Genomic DNA, 16,742 nt, shown 5'->3' on the forward strand with positions numbered 1-16,742 from the left:
GTGGAATTACATATACTGCTGTACTTTGTGGTGGCTGGAGAATAGTGGGTGTCAGTAGATAGTTTTGGTTGTTATTTACTTGTTTTTGATGTTAAGGAGGCAGTGATCAGAGCAAAAGAATCCTGTAATCTTCTGCAGAGGGAGAAAGCACAGCACGAGCAGGAAAAAAGGAGGGAAAGTTTTGCAGAGAAGCGGTAAGTGGGGCCTTACAGGGGAGGCTGGTCGCTTGGACAGATAATAAAGGGTAGTCAAGGCAGCAGGCCCAGATCTGATGTGTCAGGAGACACAGACATTGAATTAGTGGGGACCACGGCAGGAATTTGAAAGTGGGCTTTGATTACTGAAAGCCTCAAAGGCTAGACTCCATTCTTAACAGTGTCTTGAGAGGTGTTCTTTTAGGAACTTCAATCTGGCTATAAATGGGCAAAATCTTGGAGGCAGAGACCACCTCTAGGGGCACTGTAGACTTTAATTTTAAATTTACCCCTTTAGAAAGAAGTCCTACTTTCCAGGCTTGGTTGGTTCTGAGGAAATCTGCGTGCCATTCTTTCATCAAAGACATGCTTCCTTCCCTATCTATCTCTTTCTTGGCAGAGCTACCCCGGTTAGCCTGAGGTTCTACGTGAAAGAGTGTTTATAACGCCAGGAAATAATGTTATTACTCTAAAGCATGCAGTGGAGCAGAGAAAGAATGTATATTTATTACATTAGCCGTTTCATCCCAAATATGTACAATTGATTACAAGGAACCACTTGAGAATCAATTTGCCATATGAATGTATATCTGTGCCTTGAATTACATGGTATCGACGTTCCCAGAAAACTATAAATATATTCTGTTTTTGTAATTTGAATTGTTTTCTCATTAACATACGCCATCATTTATGACATGCTTTGAATGCCTGATTTGCTATAATAACTAGTGGTACATTTCTTACCAATCACCTCCCACACCCCCAACGGCACCCTCCCCATGCCTTCCTCCTCTCTTTATATGTTTTCAAACTTAATTATGATCAAAACTTTGACAGTGTGATAAATATTTTTGTAATAATTATTCCTTGTTGTTTTCCAAAGTGTGAACATCAATATACCTTTACTAACCTTTTTTATTTGAAAAGGAAAGAGAAATAATAAGACTATAGTTCTTTCTGGTAACTGTTTGGTTATGTCAAGAATACTTAAGCCCCAAGTCCTGTTCATTTCAAAAAGGTTCCCACATGGGCCCTGCCACGCTGAGCTTCCATTCCCGTGAGCTCTGCCTCCATGATTCCACTAACATGGCACAAGGACCTCCAGACTCTGAATGGCAGCTCCCTTTCCCCTTGTGTTGGAGCCGGTGATGCCCTGTGCATTTCTCCCTCCTTCATGTTGCATTGGGTATACTACTGGGCCCAATGGAACTTTCTCTTAAATTTATATTCTGAAGGTCCTCTGCTGCATCTCTATCCCACGACTCTCTCACCCCAGCTCACCCAGAAAAGGGACAAGGTGTGACACCATCCCCATCTTAACAAGAATTCCAGGTCTGATGTGGAAAGACTCCGTTCTCCAGGCATGTTTCCTTAGTGACACATGGGCACAGTGACCTTGAGATAAAGGTTACTACCTGGATATTGTCACAAACTGGGAGTGTGGACAGAGAATGTGAATGACTCCTTGGAATAGGTAATGCTTCTTAGATTTTCAAGAAATCATCAAGAAATAGCTGTATAGATTGTCATCCATGACTTACTCATATTTATATTTCCAGCATCTTATAATATGACTTGAATTTTTGTAACTCTTCAATATATTTTCCTTAATGAAAGGGTATCTGTTTGTTAGCATAATTGCAAGTAGAATTTATTTGATTTGACTTCTCTCCATTTTTGCTGGGTGGACATTTTTCAAGAACCCAGCAAGAGTTCATTAGGTCATTAGAAAATGAGGATGAAATTTTACCCAGGAGAATTCCATGTGTCAGGAAAGCAGAGAATTCTATTATAGTGGATTCATACAGTTTAGAGAATAATAGTTAGGACTGAAATATCCCACCCATCTCTGCCACATATAAAAGTAAAACAGTTAGATCAGAGGATGTGAACTAGTGACCTCAAGTGGAATCCAGCTTGCAAGATGTATTTTGTGTAGTCTGCATGGTATTTTATTTTTAATTGAGTTAATTGCCAGTGTTTATTAAAAAAACAGATTTCATAAAAAGTATCTGAAATATCAGATTGCCAGCTTTCTCTGAAAAATGGGAAAAACCTGGCAATACTTGAGTTTGCATTTTTTCTTGACATTTGACTGGCTCTTATTTCAATGGGGTATTGAAATTGCCATAGCCCTTGGCCCCATCTGTCCCATTGCCAAGAAACTGAGTACCAGCAGCCATTCATCTTCGTACTCAGAGCTAAAGCCTGACCGTCTTTCTCCTTATTTGCTTGACCTGCCTGGTCCCCACAGGATTAAGCTTGCAGATTCCTGTTTAGAGCCTTTGGGTTTAAAGGTCTCAGATGATGACCTTGAAGTTTAGATATTTACTTTGTGGCTATAAAATGTATGAGTGCAAAGGAGTTTAGGAGTCCATGAATAAACAAACTCATTTTGTTCATCTGTACATCTTCAGTGGTCCATTTCTCCACATATAATATCTTATTTATAACACCACATTGCCATGGAAATGCACTGCTGTACTTTTCACTTCCCAGCTCTACTAAATTTTACTCCTAACATTTTCAGAGCTGCTGTACAATGTGCAGATTTAGTGTAGTAGCAATCTCAAGTGGTTTTGTAACATTAAATATTAAATAACTTTAAAACTGCAAACAAGGGAAAAATAAGAAGTCAGCCAAGTCCTGACACATACATTTAATAAAGAAGCAACAAAGAGTCTCTCATTTACATGACCTACTGCTCAACCACTGTAGTAGAATGAGGGCCTCCTCTACACCTGTATTTTCTTCAAATGTAACATGAAATGTCTCCTAGAGTCATACTGTGATTTAGTAGTATGCCTAGCCATGGGCACTGGCCCCTGCAGGTAATCATAACACTTCACTGAGAAATCATTTATTGGGGGCCTGTCATATGCCTGCTGTCTACACCTAATAATGATGGTTATGATGGTTGAATGATGGGACACGGGCTATGTGTTAAAAGGCTATTCTGTGTACTTTACAAGGATCACCTCATTTTGTCCCCACCCCACCCTATGAAGTAGGTGTTATTGTCTTTATTGATGAGGTGACAGAGGCAAAGGGAGTGGCCAAGATCACACAGGTTGTGTGAAACTATGGATACAGAATTTCAGCCCCGGCCATGTGAACACAGCCTCCCTAGTACTAGTCCTGGGTAGATCTAAGACACAGGTCTTTCTCTCAGAGCTGAAAATCCATCTGGTTGTTGGTCACTTAAAAGATAATTAGAATATATATTCTCTTAATATTAGAACAGTATATTATGGCGACAAACACTTCTGCCTTAGTAGGTGGAGACCAGAGAAAACTTGAGAAAGATCACAGTAAGCTGAGTTGGATAAAGAGGAAGAGCAGTCCCAGGAGAGCAGAAAGGTAGGAGACAAGTACTGAGGCATAAATGTGAATGGGCTATTCATGAGATGAAAGGCAGCCCTGATACCTGGGAGATGCAATAGTTATAGGCAATACAGAGAGACAACTATGTATTCATTATTTCCAAAATCAGGGTTAAGATTAAAACAAACAAACAAGAAGATAGAGTTCACGTACAATGGATCAGGAATGAAATTTGTTCAGGTCACCCTGAAGAGGTGATTCCAGGCTTGATTAGGGCAACATTTGATTAGCCTCTCTCAGCTAAGGAAAGGGTAAGGGCACAGAGACATATAATTTCCCCATTGTAGAGGACATTCTGAGATCCAGGTTGGCTGAGTGTAGTAAAGCACTAGGGGAAAAGAGTGTTGGCTTCTGGAAAGACTTGATTTTGGTGAAAATGCCTTGGGCCATTTTAAGATCATCAACTTTTCTTGTTCTGTTTCTGAGTTTTGTAACTGGTTCGCTGATTGTACTCTGGATTTCTGTATAGATTTGCCTGTAGGAAGAGAAGCTGTCATTCATAACAAAAGAAATATTCTGGACTGCATGACTATTCTCTTTCTCATGGTTAAATTAATCAGTTGACACCTTGGCTTAAATGTCTGTCTGTGGACTTCAGTGAAGTCTAGCCCACCCGAGAGAAAGAGAACTAGGTGTGCTGGACTAGGGCAGATACTTGTGGGGGGTGCTGAGTGGGGGTGGAGCGAAGGGAATAAATGAAAGGAACATTTCCAAGTTAGAACTTTGAGATTTGCTGACTGATGGGATATGGTGGTTGAAGGAGGAGGAGGCAGGAAGGATAGGATGCTGAGAGGATAACAATGTCCTTGACAGAGATGGAAAGCAGAAACAGATGGGATTTCTGGAAGAAAGATAACACATGTTTGATTTTGAAGTTTGAATCCATGGTGTCTGTGTTGGTGGAGTGGTCTGCCTTTTGGGTGTCCAGGATCATGAAGCTGGTTAGATGTAGCGACTGCACGGTGGACAGGGAATGGGTGAGTTCAGCTCCAGGGAGTGTCTGGAGTGAAAAGGAGGCTGAGGGTGGAAGCCGGGCTGTCACTGATGTCAGAGAGGAGCATGGGCAGTCTGTGCAGGGGAGGCAGCAAGGTGGGAGAAAAGGGTGAAAGAGCAGAGCAGCAGGGATTTAACCAAAACAGAATGGCCAGTTTTGTCAAAGACTGTAGGCTCAAAATAGAAGACTTAGACTCAAAGCTTCAGAAGTCAGAGAGACCTTAAAGGTCTCCTTGCTCCCCCAGAAGAGAGACTTGAGCTTGTCCAAGATCACCCTGAAGGGATCTGGGGGGCGATCTCATGCTTATCCCATTGTCTCGTGTTGTTTCTTGTTTCTAAGAGTAGCTTTGCAGTTAGTGTGGAATTCTATGTAATCCTAGCTGGTAGGAGAGATTATGTTGCCACATGAAAGTGGGCAGCTCACTCTCACCTCATCCCCATCTCACAGGGAAAAGAGGGTCCTAGTTATTTAATACACGAGGTGCTGCCATCTGAACGTAGCTGGTGTGTGGCCCAGTCATTACTCTTTCAATCAGCATGCACCTCACATGGCGTCAACCAGTCAGCCAAGAATTTCACTGTGTGTGTTAACTGGGTTCAATTTTGTGAAATGGCTTATTCTCCTATGCAGGAGGGTGGGTTGACTGATTTTTTTGGGAAAAACCTCAGTGATGACAGATTGTTAATCTGATTATGTCTTTCTCTGTAAAAGAGGAAGGAGCAAGAACATCCTCCTTCCAAGTAGAAGATAATAGGTCAGAAGTCTACATATCTCTATTTGTTTCTGATTGGAAGATCCTTGACATTCATGGATTTAACTTTTATTCATACATACATATACACATACATAGACATGTATGTATATACACAGATACATATATTTACATAATATACATGTGTGTATGTATCTATGTGTATACACACATATAATACACATACATAAACATCTATATCTATATGTACAAATACATATTCTTCACAGACAATTTAAAAGTCCAGGAGGAGAATGTGGCAGTGAACAGGCTGAGGGAGTAGGGTGCGCATGGGCAGGAAAAAAGATAAAAAAAAAAAAAGAAGATACAGGAGGTAAGATATGATTTTAAACGTTTGCATGGGGAGACTGGTACGTCAGGGCAAATAAATTATGAATGAGCCCAGTCAGCAACAGGCTCCATTCCTGCCCATCTCTCTCTGTTTCATCTTTTTTCCCCTTCCCATTGAATTCTAACAACTCTGATAAATAGGTGTTTTAGTCACCATTTTCAGATGAGGAAACCAAAGACATTTTATACTGGAGTCACAGGATTTAGGGGAAAGCGAAGGTCTCCAATGATATTCCTGAGAAAGATCTGCCGCTCAGTCCCACATCCGGTTATGAGACGTGGATTAGAGCCTGTGGCACAAAACTCACACCAAACAGGGCAGTAGCAAAGGTCAGATTCATTTCTTAAACTCAAAATACATACCTTTTGAAAACTTAAGTACCATTAGTTCCTGTTTTCTGCTTTCCTGTGCAATCACAGCATCAGTGCTAAACAAATGGCTCTTTGTCTTCAGTGTGCTTTCATATAAAAAAAAATCACACAGAGACTATGAAAGCACTTGATGTTCAAGGAACACATAACATTAGTTTGACTCTAGATGATAATAAATATTTGGCTGTTTTGCCTCAACCACATGCTTAAGAAGTGTGACGTTTGCAAGGGCATGCTCCAAAGTCATATTGACTGTGTTTATTTTTGGCAACAGTGGAGCAATCTTGGTTTATTCCTTTTTTAATCTTTATCCTAGACAAGTATTCGTTGGAAAATGCTTGTTTGTCTTTTTTCGGATTTCCACAAATCATGGCCATTCAAATTTGAGAGCAAACGGACTTTGAGCTCACAATTATAAGTTGAGTCTATATTCAAGGGAATTCTGGGAGTAATGAGAGATCTTTTATAGGCAGAATGACCTAACAGAAGTGTAATTTGTAGACCCTGATTTTTGACAGTGTGTTTTGTGCAGATTGTGGGAGACTGGCACTGGCGTTGGGGAGGGACTGATGCCAGCGACGCTGAACTCTACCTTGCCAGGTGCTTGACAAAAGAAGTCAACCTGGAGAGAAAAGGCTAGACCCCAATACAAAATTGAAGAAGGAATCACTATAATTTAACTGTTAAGAGGGCTTATGAACAAAGCATAAGAAAAATATCCAAATCAAAGTAGTTAAATCCAAGAAACTGAACACAGTAGATTTAGAACTAAGTATAAAATGCAAATGATATTTCCAATGGCAGTTCGGCCCTAAAAGTAGAAATGTAATGACAGGAAAAGAGTACCATGAATTATGATGCTGAGGAAAGGCTGCTTGCTTGGGGCGATGACATGAAGAACAAGTCCTTCATGGTTTCCAGGTGTAGCGGAGGGGAAAGACATAGTCATTCCGTGTTTTTACTGAGCCTAGTTCTTATTCACACTATCTTTTTTCTAATGAAATATTTTAAAATACAGAGACTAATATAACAAGGACCCACTCAGCTCTCTCTAATACTGTTTTAAAGGATTAAAATATTACAGAAGCAGCTGAAGTTCCCTGGACACCCCTCTTTTTTCTCCAGCCTCCAGAGAGCATCTCTATCCTGAATTTGGTGTTTTTATTTCCTTCTTTATTTTTATGGCATGCATACATGTGTATGTGTGCATATGTATATGAATATATATATATGTTCATGAGATACATAGCATTACCTTATAAATTACTAAGCTTTACATAACACTTATTTTATTTTTTTAAAGATTATTTATTTGAGAGAGGGAGAGAGCATGCATAAGCAGGAGGAGGGGCAGAGAAAGAGGGAGAAGCAGACTCCCTGCTGAGTAGGGAGCCCGACACGGGGCTCGATCCCAGGACCCCCAGATCATGACCTGAGCTGAAGGCAGACCACTTAACCGACTGGATTTAGTGAAGACTATTCTGCTCAAATTAAATTCACATTTGACCTGAGAATGAAAAGTGAATAGGTTTGACTTAACTTCCAACCTCAGTGACTTTGCATTGATAAGTCTATTGCTTCTCAAACAAACAGCTGAGCCTTCAGCAAATGAGGAAAACCATTTGGAGTCAGAGTAAATTATTGATGGAAGTAGCAATAATTTCAGGAAATGTTTGCTTTGAGGCTAAAACTCAAGTCTGTGTAATCAGTCCATGGGACAAGTAACATCTTTTCTCCTAACTAGGGTATTTCTTTGGACTCCTAAACTAATGAAAGTTTTGAAAGCTATTCTAGGAATTTAGATTATATCTCAGAGTTTCCAAAAAATGGCAGTTTTCATCTCCCCTTTATTTCATTCTTTAAGATACATGTTTTCCAAACTAGAGTCAATTTACTTTTCTCCCTTGTTGATGAACATCTCTATTGTATGCAAGTAATAAAGTTAGTATCCCAGTAACAGCTTGAAAGGAGAATACTGACCAAAAGGTCATGTTACAGCTTAAAAAAAAATATTCTCAGGTGGAACCTATCAGTTAGTTAACTAAGTCTTAGGTCTATCCCTAACCCACTTCCACATACTGTACCCTGAAGGTAAAGAAAAAGAAAACTAATCCTTGGATGGAGGCACTTTGGCTAAAAGCCTGTGGAGCAAGAGAGAAATATGTGTCTGCATCATTAACATAAGTCAGTGATGTCTGATGGCTTTGTTAGACCTATAATTGCCAATTAATCGAAAGGCCTTACTTTGTTCTACAAACCAAAAATCCAGCCAACCAACCAGTCACCCAAATAGAGTTCTGAAATCTGTGGCTTTGTAAAAAAGTTAGGTGTTGGTTTAATTTGTGAAACTCCATATTTATACACTAATGAACATTATTCTGCCTCCTCAGAGCATAGACAGTATGTTAGGTATCTGCTGAGTATTTTCTGAAACTTAAGATGTGGTCATCCATTTCCAGTCTTGACGTTAAGGCCACAGAGCCACAAGGTGTAGATGAAGGAGACCTAGTGTGAAAAACAAGGACACCTGTGTTCTTTCACCAAGTTACCTGAGAATGTAGGGGAGTGGCACAATTCTCTGGACCCAGTGTTCTCATCTGTAGAACAAGGGTGTGGATGGACTGTCTAGTTGTTAAGAGCAACCCCAGTTTCAAGGAAATAAAAAATGGGGGATGGATACCTCTGATTTGTATGCACAGAAATATTCCGATGTTTGGCAAGACCAAACACTTGCCTTTGGTGAGCTGCTTTCTCACTTAGGGTAAGCAGCACATGTTCACAACACCAATTATGACTAGGATTCTGGCTAAGTCATTGCACTTGGAGCGCATGCTTTACATTATGCAGAGAAAGGAAGAGACAACAGCGCAGGTCTTATTTGCCCTCTTGCCTTAGCAGAGAAGAGGAGCTGCAATGGAGGTGGGCAGCTGTCAGAGTAATTCCACTGATTTTGTGTTCATGTGATGAGAGAGAGCGAGCTGTGGAGGAAAGTTACTCACAATAAAAAAAAAGTTTCATTTTAATTTTTGTATTAAAATAAAGAGGCGATATTCGGTAGTGAGAAGCATGGTCTCTGGAATGAGCCTTCCTGGATTCAGATACCAAATTCACCACTTGCTACCTGTGTTTTTAGGCAAGTTACCTAAGTCCCCTGTCTTTATCTGCAAGATGGAGGCGACAGTAGCATCTGCCCCGTATGGTTCTCCTAAAATGTAAATGAGATGCTACATACAAAACTCTTAATGATGGTACCACGCATAAAGTAAGTGCTCAAGAAATGCTGGCTAGGGGCGCCTGGGTGGCTCAGTTGGTTAAGCAACTGCCTTCACCTCAGGTCATGATCCTGGAGTCCCAGGATCGAGTCCCACATCGGGCTCCCGGCTCGGCAGGAAGCCTGCTTCTCCCTTTCCCACTCCCCCTGCTTGTGTTCCCTCTCTCGCTGTCTCTCTCTCTGTCAAATAAATAAATAAAATCTTTAAAAAAAAAAAAGAAATGCTGGCTATTGTTGTTTTCTAAAAATTAATAGGTGATCCTCAAAGAAAACCTAGCAAGTGGAAATACTGTTCACTTTGTAAGGAAGACTTGCCAATAAGCTTGAAACCACAATTACTTCACTTCAAAAGTTTGTGGAAGTGAATATGTCAGATATAATACAGAAACCCCTTTGAAGGGTTTTAGAAGTCCATTTGTACTTGACTGAAGAAGTGATAAAATATGAATATGTTTAGGTTGTAGCTTTGTTCATACCTTAGCAAAGTCATCAGCTCTGAGTTTCTAGTAGAGAAACAGGAATTTAATCTACTTTCTGCTTTGAGGTAAAAGGGTGGGCTTATGTATTTTAAAGTATCAATATAATAAAGTCTATACTAATTTATATCAAAATATATTCTGCTCATTTATAATAATTTTACTTTACTTGTAATAATTTGCAAGATATGGTGGCATGATTTATATTAAATCTTAAATTTTATGGAAGGAAAGATATTAGCCCTACTTTACTTCTCTTCATGTATTTGAGAGGAAATGAGTTAATCCTTGTTTGTGTTTAGATGATGGAACCGTTAAAATGAGAAATGTCTCAAAAGTAATGAATTCCATTTCATAATTAAAGGTATATATGCTAAATTCTTGTGCTCTATACATTAGTTTTATACTCAATAACAATATTTTTCTTTATGTATACTACTCCAGAGTTGACTCTCTTTGATTCCAAATTACTACTATGTTGATCATTTAAAAAATTGCATAAGCAGGAGTGCCTGGGTGACTCAGCACGTTAAGCATCTGTCTTCAGCTCAGGTCATGATCTCGGAGTCCTGGGATCCAGCCCCGCCTCGGACTCCCTGCTAAGTGGGGAGCCTGCTTCTCCCTCTCCCTGCTGCTCCCCCTGCTTGTGCTCTCTCTCTCTCTCTCTCTGTCAAATAAATAAATAAAATCTTTTTTAAAAATGCATTAGCAGTATTTGACATGTCTTCCCCCTTTCTTATTTATATTTTTGCAGGGTTCCTAGAAATCGTTGATAACGTCATTAGATTATGGACTGTTTTGGTTAAAATAAACTTTAAAATAAATAAAGGGAGTACCTATACCTTTAATAAAAATTCAGATGTCAATTTAGGAGCTGTTCTTTGCAAAACACTATGTTTGCTATCAGAAATACAAAGATAAATAAGACTCTGTTTTACCTACTTGGAACTCACAAGCAAGTCAGAGGTTTGTGGCTGGATTCAAAGATAAGGTAGAGGGGTAAAGAACACACCATCAGAGAGAGACTTAAGTGCTTTCACTGTTGCACCATTCAGAAAAGGTGGATTCATAGACTAACTAGCATTTGACATTAATGCTGAAGGAGGAATAGTATTTCAGCTGGTAGAGAGGATGATTGGCTAAGATGGAGAATGGCCCCCTGGTAATTACTGTTGACTTTAGCTGACAAGCTCTGTATTATTTTAGCTGCCCTGGTATTGAATAAAAGCACCAGTGCAGTCCTTCCCTATGTCCAGTTTTGCAGGCAGCCAATTTCTATTCATCAGGACAGAGACTATTCTCATTATGTGGTGTCCATCAATGTCCCTTGGGTTAAAAACACTATTTTAGCTGAGTAGGTTGTCTTCAGTTCTCAAGAGTATACAGTTGTGGAAGAGGTAGCATCCCTCATGGGGAAGAGCTGGGACACTAACCAGCCTGCCTAGTTTCCAGTCTTGGCCCTCTCCCTTACTAGCTATGTGACCTTCAGCAATTTAGTAAACCACTCTGTACTTGTTTCCTCAGCTAAAAAAAGGGAGAAGGGGGCATGGTGATAAGAGTATCTATTTTGTTGTTTAGAATAGTTTCACTAAATGACTTCCTATTTGTAAAGTGCTTAGAAAGCTCCCGGAATAGAGGAAGTACTCCATAATTGTTGAAAGCAAAATGGAGCACTGGGTGTTGTATGTAAACAGTGACTCATGGAACACTACATCAAAAACTAATGATGTACTGTATGGTGATTAACATAACATAATAAAATAAAAAAAGAAAAGAAAAGAAAGGAAAATGGTCCCATCTGCCTGCCTTGCTCTGTCTAAGACGGTGTGCTGAATTGACGTCCTGGGCTGCTCTGGATGTTTTCCCTGTTCATCCTCCTATAGCTGAGGATCCTGGTGCCGTTTGTGACACCTGGCAGGAAGACACAAGATGTCAACGCTCTGATTTCCTACTTTTATGGCACATTTTATTAGTCTTGATTTTAACAAAGAACCCTTTCAGCCTTGTTGTATAAGAACAATAAACCAGATTCAGTGGGTGGTAGTTTTTACTAGCTTTCCATTCTAATTTTCAGGTTTGATGGATATAAAAGGTTTCCATGTCCAAACAAATGTAGTGGAACACATTGACTTCTCAGGGCAAAAAAAAGTGCACTGTAATTCTGTGGAATTTGAGAGGGGGCCTTAGAGCCTGTGCTGCTGGTGTCCGGGTTTTGCCACTTAGCAACAGTGTAGTAACCCCGCCTTGGGCGAGCTAATCCCTAGGCTTCTGTTTCCAAGTAGATACACTTGCAGAGTCTCCTCAGCAGTCTTCCTGGCATTCTGTGGTGCTTCTGAGCATCCTCCACTGACAGCTGAGGATCCAGCTTTTTGGTTCTGCTAACCAGCCTGACACTTACTTTCTGTTTTCCAGCCTCTAAAATGGGGTGGCAGGGTGGAGGGTGTTTCTCACTCTTTTCTGTGGCCTTGGGAACTGATGCTTCACAAAATTCCTCTTCTGCCTGTTTAGTGCTACATTCATGCAAGGCACAGAGGTCATTTATTTTTACCATCTTTAACCAGACTTTAAGTTTTTAAGAAAACCTTCTGTATGCTAAGGGAAATAAGTCAATCAGAGAAAGACATGTATCATATGACCTCACTGATATGAGGAATTCTTAATCTCAGGAAACAAACTGAGGGCTGCTGGAGTGGGGGGGGGGTGGGAGGGTGATAGACATTGGGGAGAGTATGAGCTATGATGAGTGCTGTGAATTGTGCAAGACTGTTGAATCACAGATCTGTACCTCTGAAACAAATAATACAATATATGTTAAAAAAAAAAAAAAAGAAGAAGAAGATAGCAGGAAGGGAAAAATGAAGGGGGGGAAATCGGAGGGGGAGACAAACCATGAGCGACTATGGACTCTGAGAAACAAACTGAAGGTTCTAGAGGGGAGGGGGGTGGGGGGATGGGTTAGCCTGGTGATGGGTATTAAAGAGGGCATGTACTAAATGGAGCACTGGGTGTTATGTGCAAACAATGAGTCATGGAACACTACATCAAAAACTAATGATGTAATGTATGGTGACTAACATAACATAATAAAATAAAATAAAAAAAAAAAAAGAAAACCTTCCTAACTATATTTCTATTATTACCATAACAACAGTGTCTTTTGAAATGTCTCTGTACGAATAAGTTTAATGCTTCCCTTCTCCATCCCCTCCTTTCATTAGTATAATCGAAGGATTTATCCCCTGGTTATTGTTAAATATTTTATATTAATTACATTGTCCCTGAAGGGTGATAGCATTTAATTTGGCCATGAAATTTAAGGCAGTTATTTATGTTGCTAACCCTAGTCCTTTTATTCCAAAATTAGGCTTTTTGAATTCTTAATTTTTATTTGTATTTTGATGGGTTGGAATTAAGCTAAGGAATATTTTAGTAAAGGTTAATAGCACTGTATTTTCGGAGCTTTGGACTATGCGAGACTGCTTTTCCTATTCCTTCACAAGTGAAAGGCAGTTTGGCTGGCAGTGGTTAACTCTGATTGAGTCTTCTCTTTCTTCTGTAGGTTAGTAATACAGAGGAGAAATTTAAGACCAATTGGACATTTGTTTCTTTGATGGTGACTTACTTTCATTTGATTTTTGTGTTGACTTGTTTTTGCTCTTATGCCTGGTACTGAAGATTTTTTCTTTTTTTTATTTTAACCCAAAGATTCAAAACTTTTGTCAGAATGCGGCTTTGAATTGATATTATTTGGAATACAATTTAGTCCTCTTTTATTCTGTTCAGATTTTGTTTTTTTACTGTCTTTGATTATTCTATTTCAGTTCTGCAGTAGTGTTTTCTCAGAAACAACTAGAATTAGACTTGATTTTTCTGGTCCTTCAGATCTAGTCTTCTTTCATCTATTGGTTCTTTTCTCTGGTCATATGGGGGTGTTTGTCTTCTACATCAGTGATTTAATTTTACATGGTACACATCTCCATTTTTCTCTCTCCCCCCATGTGGGTAATATTCTGTCACTTCATTTTTAGAATCATTGTACTGCTTCTTTATTTCACTTAGATTCTCTTTTTATCATACCCAGTAGTCCTTTATTGATTATGGCTTTCTACTTTGGTCTTTAAGGGACATGTCTTCTTGTATCGTACTAACAATGCCAAATACTTTTCTAAAAATTACATCTGGTTCCTCTAGGGAGTTGTTTTTAGGAGACAGGTCTTTGTTTGACTCTTTAGCATGCCCTTTTCTTTCCATATTTATGCACTACTTCTTGGTAGACCTATGTTGACATTTAGCTCTTATTTTCATTCCTGAATTTGGCAGTATCCATTTAGACCCGCTCACAGAGAGGGTGTGTGGATTGCCCTGGGTCCCACCCTCTCTCTGTTGTCCTCTTGTTTGCTTAGTAAAAGTCCTCTTTTAGATCTCAGACCTTGTAGCAGTTGACGTTTGTAGGCTCTGGCCTATTTTCAGTGGTCTAGAAGAGTTTCATATAAAGCAGCAATTGCTAATGCCTTGTTCTTCATACTCTTTATATGGATTATTTAACGACTCCAACACCCAGAATATATACCACCATAAATCATCTTGTCTCTAAATCTGCTTTTCTGCAACTGAAACCCCAGGGCGCTACATATTTCCCTTTCTCCCCACTTACCTTTTAAAAGTAGCAGTCACTAAATGATAGGGTGGGGGGACTCTCCTCCTGCCCCAAAAAGCCTCATTCATGATGGAGAACAGGTTTCTGACCATACAGATTGTTGCATTTGTATCCGAGATAGTAGAAAGCAGAGAAAGGGAGATATGCTAAGATTTTCCTACTTCCTTCAGGACTCATAGCTTGCTTTTCTCTGCCTTGAATTACATTTTAAAAATCTAATTTTATTGTTTGTTTTCTGCTGTAAAATTCTCTGATTCTTGCAGTAGGTTGAAGGTTATATATGTATCTATTTTGTGGTTGCACGCACCTTTATTTACCTCTTGTTTTATAGGTATTTTAGTGGGAAGTTGGTGGAGGCTATCCATCAGGAGACTGTAGCTAGACATCATTTAAAACTGTAACTTATATGAAACTACACAAATAAAAAAAGTTATGCATGTGGCAGAATGCTTGAAAATTTTGCTTCCTGCAGATATTTTGTGGAAATAAACTCTGTCTTGTAATTATTCATCGCAAATTGTTATTCAAATGATGGAGGCATTGGTGTCCCGTATTAGAACCTAGATCTTAGGAAAACCGGGTAAATTTAGTGAGGGAATAAAATGTAGGTACATTAAGTGATTATAGGAATTCCAATGACTTCCATAAAGTTTTTATTATACATAAAAATTGCCTGGTCACTGACTACTAACAGAGGAGTTTTAGAGCTGAAACAGCTGTTATAAATCTTTTAATCTGGGAGTTGCAAATTCACTTGCCTTTAGAGGCCAGAAAAGTAACTTGCATATGCATGAAGTAGGTTGGTTTCATACGTTGGGAAGTGGAGATTACTTGTGCCACCAAATCCTTGGGTTGTAATATCAAAAGAGTATACTATAAACCTGCTCTCCCATTATAGAGATGAAAACTGAGGTCAAAGAATAATAGATTTGCCCAAAGTTAGGAGATTCTGTGTGTTTGAATCAGAACCAGCTACGTAGTTGCAGTGCCCAGTGCAAAATAAAATGTGGGGTCTCCTGTTCAACAGTTACGAAGAATTTCAAGATAGTGCCAGCAAAACATTAAAACCAAGCGTGGGACCCTGTGGTTGTCACTTCTGGTTCTTGGTCTTCAGTTCTGATCTAGAATTTATACATCCAGAAGGAAACATACAGACAACTCTTTTTTTTTTTTTAATATTTTTTTATATACAGACAACTCTTATCCACAACCACCAAAAATCAGTAACGGAGAAGTGGTTAAAATTAAGTCCTTGACTTTGATGCTGCAGTAAGTGAACCACCTTTACTTACAAGAGGGCTTTTCTTTATCATTTGCAAGTTTTCGTTGAATTATTATACTGCTTCCATCCGTTTTTATCGTTTCTTCCTGAATTCAGGTTTTATGAATTATTAGTTGAAGATTCTCAACCCTGAAGTTCAAAGCTCTTCTCTAAATGTTAGTTCTGGTTTGAATTCCAGGATGTTTGAAAGGTCAGTCAGCCCAGGAATGAAATTCCGAGGGACACTTGTGTCTGCTATTGGGCCATACTCAGCTCTCAGAGGCCCCCCACCATTATTCTTTTCCTCTTACCTTCAGAAGCTGTCATTTTTTCCAGAATATTTTGTCTAAAATTTGAATCATCTCCTAAAATCATCTCTCCCTCCTTTCCCTCCCCCCTTTTTTTTTACCTTATTTGAAAATATTACATGGCTTGCAAACACATAAAGTAATTTGCCTCCTGACAGATTGAAGTTGACTAGCCCCTTTCTCCCTTGTGTTCATTTATAACTTGTACCCCATAGAACTACTAACAGCATAACCTCAGAAATGCTAATTAGTGAAACTTTAAAGGCATAGCTATTCACACCCAGAAAATATAAGAAGTAAAATTGGGAATTGAGTACTAGGGTAAACCATATATACATATAATATGTAATTTATATAAAGTCTTTATACAAAGTCTTATGTATATATTTTTAAAGTTTCAGGTACTTCACCACTAAATATTTCACTGTAAATCCCCTAAAAACAAGGGCATTCTCCTACATAGACTGTAATACAGTTCTCCCACTCAATAAATTTAACATTTAAATAACACTGATGTCTAATTTAAGATTCATATTTAATGTGTTCCATTGTCCCAGTAATTTTTGATACTGTAAAAAAAAATCTAATCTATTACCTGTTTATTATCTATGAAGGCCATTTTACAAAATCTTTAATTTTGATATCAAATGCATGAATTTTCTTCCTAAGTTGAGGTCTTGAAGGTCTTATTTTGAAGTTTTTGGCTATCCCCAAATTGCAAAG

General features: G+C 38.9%; 1 protein-coding gene across 2 annotated transcripts in view; it reads left to right on the top strand.

Moving 5' to 3' along the window:
• The window catches only part of CERS6 (ceramide synthase 6), a 313,294-nt gene that overhangs the window by 149,301 nt on the left and 147,251 nt on the right, over positions 1 to 16,742 (top strand). The gene's annotated exons all lie outside the window — the stretch shown is intronic.

This window comes from Halichoerus grypus, chromosome 4 (genome assembly GCF_964656455.1).
Source record: "Halichoerus grypus chromosome 4, mHalGry1.hap1.1, whole genome shotgun sequence".
Taxonomy (NCBI): domain Eukaryota; kingdom Metazoa; phylum Chordata; class Mammalia; order Carnivora; family Phocidae; genus Halichoerus; species Halichoerus grypus.